Source organism: Mercurialis annua, linkage group LG3 (assembly GCF_937616625.2).
Source record: "Mercurialis annua linkage group LG3, ddMerAnnu1.2, whole genome shotgun sequence".
Classification (NCBI taxonomy): Eukaryota; Viridiplantae; Streptophyta; class Magnoliopsida; order Malpighiales; family Euphorbiaceae; genus Mercurialis; species Mercurialis annua.
In genome coordinates this window covers 75,650,716-75,660,879 of record NC_065572.1, presented here as the reverse complement: position 1 = coordinate 75,660,879, position 10,164 = coordinate 75,650,716, and positions in this window count along the sequence as shown.

Here is a 10,164-nt window from a genome sequence, read left to right as displayed (position 1 = left end):
TATTGATTCTTGACTCTCCAGTTGCAGCAGGCCACAAATTTCCCAGTTCTGCCATACTTCTTTGGCCTCTTTGCAGAACCACATGCTATGGATGGGGGACTCGCTACTCTTTCCACATAAAGGGCAGGCCGTATCAATGATCATGCCCCTTTTCACAAGGTTTATTCTGACGGGCAAGAAGTTGTTAAAGCATTTCCAAATGAAGATTCGTACCTTGGAGGGGATTTTGAGGCTCCAAAGATACTTCCACCGATTCCTCAGCTGAGATGGGTCAGAGTTGGCTTCATTGTTCTTCTTTTCCATAGCATCCTGTATCCGCTGCAAACACTAAAATTACCTCTTTTGTCGTAGTGCCACCTAATCACATCAGGCTGACCAGAATTTGATAGAGGGATGTCAGAGATGCACCAAACGTCGGTCTGGTTGAAGTTCAGTTGAAGGAGATCCAAATAATCGAAATCAAAAATCATGACATCTTGTCTAAACTACTTAACAAATAGAAGGATTAAAGTTTGTTTATTATAAATTGCAATACATGTGCAGAAGAACTTGAATATAAAACCTCATTAGTGCAACCGTGGATCCATGATAACGTGAAGAAAAAAATCTGATTAGTGCTCTCATGATCATGTAAAGTGACAAAACCTCATTAGTTTTATAATTCAATGAGCATGAGCAAACGAAACTAAAAGCCAAAATACACATATAGTTGTACATATTCTATCTAAATCAACATAAATAGATTAAATGCAAAGGTTTCACCTGTTGTAAATTGAGTTTTTATCAACTGTTCTAATATCTACTTGATTCTTTAATTTTGCTCGATAATTTTTGATTTCACCGGTTGCTAGATTTTCAGGTTTTGTGACAGTTTCTTTTGGGTTAAGGAGTTGGACCAAAATTAGGAAGTTTAAGTGTTTACCAAATATACGTTTTGTAAATGGTAAAAATAAATAGTTTTCTAGCATGTAAAATGGAAATTATGATGCAAATAAATTTAGGTAAAACCAAATTACCGGCAGCCTTTTTCAAGTAGAATTTGACTTCTATCCAAACACATTCTATATTAAATTTGATATAAATATAAAGTAATTATTAAATTTAAATAAATAAGTAGTTTAATTGAATTGGGAATTCACCAGAATGCACTATTTGGTGAGAATCAATGAAAGCTCCACGTTGGTCCTCTCAATTATACTAGTGTCGCTTTACGTGTTTTACACGTGGCTCGTAGTGTGACTCGTCAAATATTAAATAAAAATTAAAAAAATAGTTAGTTAGAAATAATCTATTTTACTCATAAAAAATATAAATATTAAATATCAAATATTAAATAATAATTAAAATATTAATTTATTAGAAGTAGTTTACCTTAATTAGAATTCTAGATGATCAAATAATAATTTAAATAATAATAATTAAATATTTAAAGTGGTCTATTTTATTTAATATTCTAAACAATTAGTTTAACATAATATTATAAGTAGTTTATTTTAGTTAGTACTCTAACTCTAATAATTGTCTTAATAGTTTTTTAATAAGCAATAATATTTTATAAATTAAAAAAGATATTGACGTACATGTGCATGTTCCCCATGAGTGTTTTGTTTTATTTTTTTACGGTTTAACCGGTTCAATTATTTTTATATTTTCAAATATGGAACAAACAATGACAGTTTTTTATTCAAATTTGATTTATGTATAATATATAGAATTATATTCTTCAATTTTTCTTTAAAGTTAGAGATTATTAGAAGAGTATTGTCTTAACTAATATTCTAACTCAATTTTCTAAATAATTTAGTTTTATCTTTACATATATTCAACTATAAAGTCAAAAGATAAAAATGTTGTTCCTTTTTTAGTAAGGACGGATGATAATCACCATATTATGGTAATTGGACCTATGAAGGGAAGTTATGATTTAAAAAAAAGACATAAAAACTGTAAAAATAATAGTTTTAGTATAGTAGTTTAATAGGTTACCTTATTTTGTTATCCCAAATCAATTGCAATTTATATGTAGAGATAGGTGTATCACTTGTAAAGCTTCCCAAATCAATTGCACGGAACTTTTAAACATTTTGAAAATTTTCTTAATCAACGATACTAAAAAATAATCAGAAAATTTAGTGAATAATATATACCAATTAATATAGTAGTTACTTGTTTAAATCAAACTCAATATTTCCTTATCCTAATAGTATTTAATTAGTTATTAATGACTATAAAGTCTATTATTATAATAAATTTACAAGGTCAGTTTGGTAAATTTGCCTGTCCCCCCCCCCCCCATCCGTGCTTTTATATATAGTATAGATAGATAAGTACTAGTCGTAAACTCGCGCATTTGCGCGGTATCTAATTATTTTAATAAGAAATTCATGTAAATAATTACAATTTAATATTTCATAATTTATGAACTAATAAAATAAAACACCTATACAAATAACTAATTATTTTAAAGTATTGAATCTCTACAATACGTTTTTCTATTTTATATTTTTATAAGTTTTTTATGTCGGTTTTTTTATCTTTATCTCATCAATGACTTTTTTTCTATTTCCATAAAATATGATAGGGCTTTCGACTGAGTCTAGCTAAAAATTTCTCTCATTATAAATCTAATGGAATAAAAAGTAAAAATATTTATATAAATATATCACCATGTTGTTTGGTAGATTCTCCATTATCTTCACAATGGCATAGTTATATCCAGCACTATTATCCAAATAAATTAGGCTAGATCAATTTTTTTAATTCTTCAACAAAAGACCACTTAAATAAATAAAAAAATAAAAAATATTTTTAAATGTAAAATATTTATTAAGGAGTAAAGTGAAATAAAAGCTAACAATTTAAAAATTAGTTATATCCAGCACTATTATTTCAATATCCATCATTATGATAACAAAAGAATTGATTATATGTTCAAACAACGGAAAAATCAATTAAAAATTATACCTAAAATTAAACCGATATATATATATATATATATATATATATATATATATATATATATATATATATATATATATATATATGTGCATATTCCTCTAATCAACGCATTTTTCTCATCGGTTTACATGGCGGTAATATTATTCTTTTTATTCATGTAATTAAGAATCAAAACGTAATAAATTTTATCAAGTAATATCATGTAACCAAAATTAATCAATAAAGTTGATTTATAATAATTAAACATAAAAAAGGAACAAACCATCTTTTTCTAGTTTCTGTTAGCAATACATATTCTCAATCACAACAATATACTAAATATTACACATACAGAAAAATATTATAATCCAATAAATTAACATAAATAACAACACAAACCTTGTATTTCAATCTGAATTAAGCCCCACCAAAATCATCCAATAAACAACCTTTATCTATGCGGATCCTCTCAAACCAAGACCAAATAAGGAGCTTAGAGCTAATTAACAGAAACATAGAATACAAATGCAAAAACCTAGAACAAAGTAAAAATAAAAATTAAAAACGTTTAAATGTTAACTAAACAGATTACCACGCCTATCACCTTTTTGAAGTTGTTTCAAACGATGAGAACACAATCCACCGTTAAACAATGTCAAATGAAGAACTAAAACAATCCAAATTGGGAACTGAGTGCATTATTTATTTCACACTAATTATTATAAGAAGGAATTCATTGGACACGTGAATACCTAAACCTCAAACACCTACATATAGAAGTAAAAGCCTGAAAGAGTTTTTATAGCAATAGAATTACAGGTTCTCTAATCTATTAGATATATTATCTTTTAAATCAAAAATTAATGCTAATTATCTAATAATGAAAATTAAAGTAGTTTGAAAAAATTGAAATGTCAAAAACCCTATATATTTAGGTAATCGAACACTAAGGTTAATTAACTTGCTACTTTAGTATTAATTGATTCTTTTAAGATCTTAATTTTGTAGGATGTGCACATAAGAAACACGTGTACACTTATATAACCACATATTCAAATTACAAGTATTATTTAAATATTTTTATTCCGAACTTATTGAAACCTACTAAATTTAGGGGAGATGAGGGATCATTTTGTTAAACTTTGATTCGTTTTTAGTTTTTTTTCTTGGTTAGGGTTTAGATGTTGATCCTTTATCTTTATACATTTGTAATAATTTAAAATAATTGGAAAGGACCTAACTTAAAAATCTGGACATGCCACGTAGTCTCCCAAACCATGACCATGATGAACATATGTTATAGACTTGTTTGACTGTAGATAAAATTTAAATTCTCTATTATTTTCTTTGGATTTAAGTAGCGCGGAAACGGAAACATAAACGGAAAACGGAAATAAAAACGGGCAACGGAAACGACACTAAACAGAAACGGAGAAACGATAAATTTTTAAAATGAAGGACACGAAACGTGGGAGAAACATGTAAATAATAAAAAATATAGAGATATATTTATAATATTAAAAATCATAAAACATTATATATGTTAAATTTTATTTATACATTTATGCCAATTAATAAAATAAATTAAATATAATTAAATTCAATAAAAATAAAAAAATAAGTTTTATTGTAGATAAAGTAAACAATATAAATTTTGGATAATTAATTTTTTTGGCAAAGCAGCAATTGTATTAATTTCGGTAAATAGAAGGACATAATGTTTGTGAGAACTAGATAACAAATATTATAATAATAACTCCTAAAAAGGAGGCTTTAAGGACTTTTTAGCCACTTCATGGGCCATCTAAGTACACATTCGCTTAACATATGCAAAGTAAGCGAACGGTATAAAATTATGACTTCTATTATTGATGGAATATCTTTCTCGACTTATTCCAGTGTCTTCGCAACTTCGGGTGATATTATTCCTGAAAGACAATAAAAACTACAATAAGTGATAAAACTCAAAATTTTCATACAAATCGTACCAATAAGTGTTACTATATTATAATTGCATCAGAACTTATCTTGAACATTGCAGTAGAGGCCTTCATCAACGTACTTTAACCTCACACAGAGTACAATATCCTCACAAGGAGTATGAAACCTCACAAGGAGTACTTAAACCTCACAAGGAGTACTTTAACCTCACAATGAGTACTTTAACTTCACAAATTGATATGACAAATTTTATGTATAATTAATGAAATCTAAATAGAGTAAAAAATAATATATAAGTCTACAAATATTTTTAAAAAATATATGAACAATTTGATAATTTTCAGATTTTTTAAAAACAAAAAAACTGCCACCATTAGAAACTGCTGTCATTGTGTGTTTAAGAGTGAAATTATAAAGCAAAGAAATAAAATCTTTTGTACTTATGATTCACTTTGATTTGGTTTATTAAAAAAAAACAGATAATTAAATGAAAAATCATGAAAAGCAACATAATTATTATAAAAAATAAAGAAGAGGCAAGTACCTTTTGTCGAATAGAGCAAAAACTTACTTGGTATTAAATTTGAACCAAACTTGAAAGTATGAAGAATTTAATTCTTTCACGATTGAACAACCACTATTCTGTTCTTCTTTTGTTTATGTATATGTCAAGTAGGGCAGTTTTTCTTTTTGAATTTATTGAATAATATAGACTTGAAAATAAGTTTGATCGAGAAAGTCAATTTTTAAAAATGTAAAAACTTAAAAATTGGAAATTAAAATCATCAAATAAAGAAACAGTAGTGTTTTTTATTGAATTGAAAAATAGCTGTTTTAAATTTTCAGTCATCCTTTTTCTAGATACTTAAACATGATTTGTTTGATGCAAAGTAAAAATCGTGTGTACTACTTTAATTTTAACACTTATCCATAAAATTTTGATAACATTCAATTTTTCCATCAAAATTTACCCTTTAAGGGTATTTTGAAAATCATATTTCTCAAATAACAATCATAAACATACCTTATTGCCTTTGAAGAATTAGTGGATCAGCCAGCGGTGTCGAACGTGAGGAACATGCAACATTATGATGGAGTATTTCATATATCTTTTGCTTTTCAATTCAGTATGTAACAATTAATTAAACAAATTAGAAAAACAAACCCGTTGGTGGATGGCAGGCAGTAAAGGACATGCTACTTCACTATTTGATCCTGTGATGCACGATAATTTCATAAAATTATTATCTTCTACTGATGGACGTGGCCACGATGAACACCACCGACCGATTATTCATATTCTCCATGACTTTACTTTCTGGACTGGCGACTGTGAGAACGGACTGGGGCAGTGTGGACGGACTGGGGCGGCGAAAACGGGTTGTCGGTGTGATGGAGTCTGACGGCGTGGAAGACAAGATGGTGGCGGTTTCTCACAATTATTAGTTACAAACTGGAATCAACTTTCAAGAGATGATGACCACTAAAATTGAAATTGAAGAGCAGTGGCATCTATGGTATCGAGCAGCGGCGGCGGCAATGGGTAATGAGCGGCAGAGATGGATAGGAGTTGCAATCGATAGCGAGCGGCGGTAGCCATTGATGTGGAGCGGTTGACGAAGAGACAAGATGGTGGCGGTTTCTTACAAGTATTTTACTGTAAGGGAACCCGATGGCGGTGGTGATGTTAACGGCGTAAAGTTCCGGCGGTGGTGATGTTAACGGCGTGAAGTTCCGGCGATGAAAAGAACGGTGGAAGAGATTTGTAACGAGTGGCTGGCTGTTGTGTTGTTAAACGGCGAATGAAAATTTAAAAAAATTATTAGTTGATAACTTTTTAGGTTTTTTTATAACTATATTTTTTTTATTTACGGAAACAGACCAAAACATTTCCTTATATATGAGTTTCCGAGAGTTTCTGAGAGTTTCCTGTTTTCGAAATATTTCTGAAACAGGACACGTAACTTCGTCGAAATAATTAAACTAGTTTTAAAACAAGTAGTAAAATCTCTAAAATAAGTAGTTTGTAAAAAAAATAAACTAGTTCTCTTCACCTCATAAACCAACAAATATATAAGATGCAATTAATTGGAACTACTACCTCTGCCTTTTGGGGTTGGGACATATTTCTCAGTTTTGTCCAAAAGAATATAGCCCTCTCTATCCGGATCCTTTTTCAAATAAAGATCGCGTGGCACCAGCAAAACCTCGATTTTGTCAATATCTTCCTGAGAAATTATCCTTTCGATTCGTCCGGTGATCAAATGTTTAGAAACGGTATCCCATTCCCTTATCAATCTAGCATCAACTTTAAATGTCATGAAATTTTCATCAGCAGCAACAAAAGATCTATATACAGACCCAAACCTGAGGGCTTCACTAAAGAGTATTGCCATTGTCACAATGGATCTTCCTCTAGCTGCTTCCTTCTTCCGAACAAAATTAAGCAGATTATAAAACCCCTCTTCCAACCCAGCTAAGCTCACATCAATGTCAACAGATCCTAAATCTTGGTAGTTGCAAGATGCAAAAACAGATCTCCCATCCAGATTATCAAACTTGCATCCGAAGTAACCCACATCCCAGCCTCTGATCTCCACCCAACCAGACCATTTACCATTAAAAAAAGCTTGAAATGCAATAACGAATAAATTAGCGGCTAGGATTTTAATTGCAACAATAACATCTTTCATGTCAAGAGAACTTCTTAGCATGATAACAAAAAAACAAGGAGCATCTGGCGAGCTACTCCCAGTGCTGGCAGCATTTGTAGCATCAAACCTAAGTCTATCTTTGCTGAGACACTTTCTAGGGTATTGCAGATTCAATACCTTGTAGTCTCGTCCATCAATAGACATCTGGCCAATGTAGAGATGGTGGGAGCTCCGAAGCTCATCCATTAATGAACGGTAACCCTTAAGACCATCTGCTATGTCGAATGTAAAATGGGCAATTTGATCTTTGTCATCTGGTAACGCCTCCATTTGAGGGATTTTGTTTCTCTCTTTATGACAAAGAGTCGGGTTTTTATAGGGTTTCCATTTGGATAAACTAATAAGGTCAATTATCCATGGGCCCATTTTCTTATAAAAATATATGATTTTTATCAGTTTTCAGTGACAGTAAATTAATGAGAAAATTACCTCTCGTACTCCTTTTTAATTGATCCCTGCAATAATACTCTCACAAAGTTCAACTTGCAAGCGTGCTTGATTTTTCAAAATTTATTTTCAAAATTACGCCTTTTCATGTATAGCAATATTGGGTCTCAGCCTTATTCACTATTTTTATTATTTCTTTACCAAAACTGATTTTTATTTTATCCATAATATTTACCAACTTCATGTTTTTGTCATATATACATATAGAAGTTAATTTATTAATTTATTTTGATTCTTTTTATTTGATTTTTGTTTTTCAATTTCATTTTTTAATTTCAACTTTAATATTTATTTAATAATCCCTCAATCCCAAAATAATAGGTTCATTTGTCACTTTTATCCGTCCCAAAATAATAAGCTTGTTTAGGTTTTTGTTGTATTTATTTTTATATTACTCCTATTTAAAACATTATCTTTGTTTAAATATAATTAAGTGAAATACTTTAAAAATATAATGTATTATATAAAATACTTGAAAAATTCATTTGTTGACTTTTTAACAACTACAAAAATGGTTATAAATTATTAAATTTGACAATCATGAATTCAATTTTTTATTTTTCAGTGATCATTTAATATTTTAGTTTTTTTTTATAAAGTCACATTTGATTATAGTTGGAGATAAAATTGGAAAACTACAACATTGCACCTATAATAACTATATTTCTTAATATGCGTGTTTTTAAGAATAGAACTATTATTTTGAGAAGGATGAATTATTTTTTTATTAACATGATAAATATTAAAGTTAATTCCTTTTTAATAAATCTAAATTAAGTAAATTATTATATGATTAATGCCAGTAATTAAAAATTTGTTATTGCACACGTATTTTTTATTTTAATATTTTTTATTGAATCATTTGCTATCTAATTTCAGAAATTTATCTTTAATAATTAAACACGTATTTTTTTAAATTTGGACTCTTGCCTACTATAGTCAAACCTATCATTTTTTTAATTTAAATTTTTATTTTTAACTTTTCAATTTAATGTTTTAAATTTGTTCAATCATATAATTTTTATTTGTTTAATTTTTTTATTTCTTTATTCGTCATTTATATATTTTGAAATACTTTTTTATATGAAGACACTTATTATAACATAAAAATATAGGTAAAAAATATTATTAAACGATTATAATCGTATTCAAACGCCATAAAAATAAATGACCAACTAAAAGAAAGCAAAATGAAAATAAAATTCACCAAATACGAAGAGAAACTAAATAACAACTAATGAGCTACCAATGAGCCACCAGTGATCTACCATTAAATTATCAATAATCAACCAAAGAAAAACTAATTAACAAGCTAATAAAAATAAACCAAAAAACAATTGATGAACAACCAAGAATCAACTAATATCAACCAAAAATTTATATTTAAGATATTGTAATACAAGATATCATGAGAATTTTATTTTTTAAAATATAAACAAATTTAATTATATTTATACATAACATTATTTTATTTATTTTAATTTGGATATAATCAATGTTTAAGTTAATGTTTCTAATTTAATGACTGCAATATTTGTATATCGATCTTCAATTAAGCATGTGTTGTTTCGGTGACATTCTCGTAATGATTTATACTAGCGAGTTATAGTTTAATTGTTTAAATGTTGAACATTAATATGAATTTAATTTTTTTTATAAGCGTTCTTCCTAATTATATAACAAATAGCAATGATTCATAAAATTTAATATATTTTATTTTAAAATTAAGTAAATTTATTATATTAATTTAAACTTTATTCAAATACAATTTTTTGAAAGAATTCTAAAGTGCGTAACTTTTACAAGTTATATTACAATATTTTTAATATTTTTAAAAAGTTAATAATATACATAAAAAAATATATAACAAAATAAATATTTTAGTTGTTCTTAATAATTGGGGAATGCAGTTTTGGGAGGAATCAAATTCATAATATTAGTAAAATTATATTTCAATTAAAAAAGATAACTTTAAATAAAATATTTTTTTAATTTTTATTTATTCAAATAATTTATATATAATATAATTTATTTTAAAATAAAAAAAGTCAAATATTTTATAAAATAAATTAACTAATCTAATATGCTATTGTTTAGACAAATATTAAAGACATACGTATGACAT